Raw genomic sequence first — 3,367 nt, forward strand, 5'->3', positions numbered from 1 at the left:
GTCGCCGCCTGGAACTCGCCGGCGCCTCTTCCCCGCCGGCCTGCTTCCTCCTCCCCACCGGCCTGCTCCCACATCGCCCGTCGCCCCCCTCGACCCCCGCTGCCACGGACCCTGCGAACCCCTATGAGGCCTCGCCCCTCTCCACTCCCTTCTGCTCCCTACGCCCGTGGTCGCTGCGCTGACCGCGCCCGCGGTCACCCCCGACGCCTCTCTACGCCCGCGTCCCCGTCCCGACCAGTCACCGCATCGCCGCGGCACTGTCTCGCCCGCGCCGCCCCGTTCCTCCCCGCGGACGCCAACCTCGACCGCGTCTGATGCGTGCACGCCTTGTCCCCCCCTCAACGCTCGCCGCCGCCAGGGCTTTCTCCGGTTGCCGCCGCACCGGCCTGACCCCGTTTTCCCCCGTGCCTCCCAGGCCGCCGGCGCCGTGGCCGCGCTCACCTCGCACCCACTGTCGCTGCTCTCGCCAGCCCTCTCCGTCCCGCCTCCAGCCGCCCCAGCTACCCCCATGCCGCCACATCTGCCACGGCCCGCTCCCTTCCATGGTCGGCGTCGTGCCCCGCTGTGGCTGCCGGCAAGACAGCGCGCCCGGGTCCAGGCGACCCGGCGCCCGTAGCCGCGCCCGTTACCAGTAGCGCCCGCCCCGGTTTGGCCCTAGGGCCAATGACAGGGGGGCCCGCCCAGAGCGTTTAAAAAAAGAAGAATTAAAAAAAGATATATAAATAAATAAATAATAATAATAATTAATTGATTAACTAAATTAATTAACTTTATTAATTCTGATTAAATTAACTAATTAAGATTAATTAACCTAATGACTAGTTAACCTAATTAACTATTGTTAATTAACTAAACATAGTATGACAGGTGGGACCCACACGTCAGTTGACCAGTCAACACCTCTGTTGACTGCTGACGTCATGCTGACGTCATGATGACTTCAGCATGCACTGTTCTGGATAATGTTGAATTAAATTAATTAAATAATTTTTGAAAATGATTTAAAACTTTAGAAAATCATATAAAATAAACCGTAGCTCGGATGAAAAAACTTTGTACATGAAAGTTGCTCAGAACAACGAGACGAATCCGGATACGCAGCTCGTTCGTCTGCCACACATCCCTAGCATAGCAAACATGGAACTTTCCCCCTCCGGTCCGTTTGTCCAAAAACGCGAAACACCGGGAATACTTTCCCGGATGTTCCTCCCCCCCTCGCCGCTATCACCTACCACTACGTTAGGTCACCCCTAGCATCGCATATTGCCGCGTCTTGCTTTGTGTTACATTTGATTGCTCTGTTATTTATTGTGTTCCCCCTCCGTTACTTCTTTCCGATAGACTTTGAGACCGGTGCCGATGTCCGTGTGTTCGACTACACCGAAGATGACCCCTCCTTGCCAGAGCAACCAGGCAAGCCCCCCCTTGATTACCAGATATCGCCTATTCTTCTCTATACTGCTTGCATTAGAGTAGTGTAGCATGTTACTATTCGGTTACTCCTATTCTGTTGCATAGCCTGTCATTGTTGCTACAGTCGTTGATACCTTACCCGCAATCCTAAATGCTTAGTATAGGATGCTAGTTTATCATCATTGGCCCTACATTCTTGTTAGTCTGCCTTGCTATACTATCGGGTCGTGATCACTTGGGAGGTGATCACGGGTATATACTATACATATATACATACTGTACAGATGGTGACTAAAGTCGGGTCAGCTCGTTGAGTACCCGCAAGTGATTCTGATGTGGGGGCTGGAAGGACAGGTGGCTCCATCCCGGTAGAGGTGGGCCTGGGTTCCCGACGACCCCCGACTGTTACTTTGTGGCGGAGCGACAGGGCAGGTTGAGACCACCTAGGCGAGAGGTGGGCCTGGCCCTGGTCGGCGTTCGTGTTTACTTCATAATAACACGCTTAATGAGATCTTGGTATTTGATCTGAGTCTGGCCACTGGCCTATACGCACTAACCAACTATGCTTGAAAGATATGGGCACTCGACGTCGTGGTATCAGCCGAAGCCTTCGTGACGTCAGCGACTGAGCGGCGCGCGCCGGGTTGGACTGCGTTAATGCAACTTCCTTTGTAATGGAGGTTGCTAGGTCTGCTTCTGGACGCGTACGCAACGTGCAGGTGTGCAATGGGCGATGGGCCCAGACCCCTGCACGCATAGGATTTAGACCGGCGTGCTGACCTCTCTATTGTGCCTAGGTGGGGCTGCGACGTGTTGATCTTCCGAGGCCGGGCATGACCCAGGAAAGTGTGTCCGGCCAAATGGGATCGAGCATGTTGGGTTATGTGGTGCACCCCTGCAGGGAAGTTAATCTATTCGAATAGTCGTGTCCCTCGGTAAAAGGACGACCCGGAGTTGTGCCTTGACCTTATGACAACTAGAACCGGATACTTAATAAAACACACCTAGATAAGTTCCACCGACAACCCGGTGAACGCTTTTCCACAGGGACGAGGGGAGGATCGTTGGGTAGGATTATGCTATGCGATGCTACTTGGAGGACTTCAATCTACTCTCTTCTACATGCTGCAAGATGGAGGCTGCCAGAAGCGTAGTCTTCGATAGGACTAGCTATCTGCCTCTTATTCTGGCATTCTGCAGTTCAGTCCACTGATATGGCCTCCTTACACATATACCCATGCATATGTAGTGTAGCTCCTTGATTGCGAGTACTTTGGATGAGTACTCACGGTTGCTTTGCTCCCTCTTTTCCCCTGTTTTCCTCTTCTTCTCGGATACCGCAACCAGACGTTGGAGCCCAGGAGCCAGACGCCACCGTCGACAACGACTACTACTCTGGAGGTGCCTACTACTACGTGCAGGCCGCTGTCGACGACCAGGGGTAGTTTAGGAGGATCCCAGGCAGGAGGCCTGCGCCTCTTTCGATCTGTATCCCAGTTTGTGCTAGTCATCTTATGGCAACTTGTTTACTTATGTCTGTACTCAGATATTGTTGCTTCCACTGACTCGTCTATGATCAAGCACTTGTATTCGAGCCCTCGAGGCCCCTGGCTTGTATTATGATGCTTCTATGACTTATTTATGTTTTAGAGTTGTGTTGTGATATCTTCCCGTGAGTTCCTGATCTTGATCGTACACGTTTGCGTGCATGATTAGTGTACGATTGAATCGGGGGCGTCACAAGTTGGTATCAGAGCCGACTGCCTGTAGGAATTCCCCTTCCACACTCCTTGGCCGAAGTCGAGTCTAGGCATTGCAAAACTTTTACTAACATGGTTGTGCGGCCCATGGGCCCACGTCACCATTGGGTGGTATTAGGATCTTTTACTCCTCGATCTTTACTCCGGGATTCTGAACTCTCTTCTATTCGGGTTAAACGATTTTTACTAAAATC

Source organism: Triticum dicoccoides, chromosome 4B, assembly GCF_002162155.2.
Source record: "Triticum dicoccoides isolate Atlit2015 ecotype Zavitan chromosome 4B, WEW_v2.0, whole genome shotgun sequence".
Taxonomy (NCBI): Eukaryota; Viridiplantae; Streptophyta; class Magnoliopsida; order Poales; family Poaceae; genus Triticum; species Triticum dicoccoides.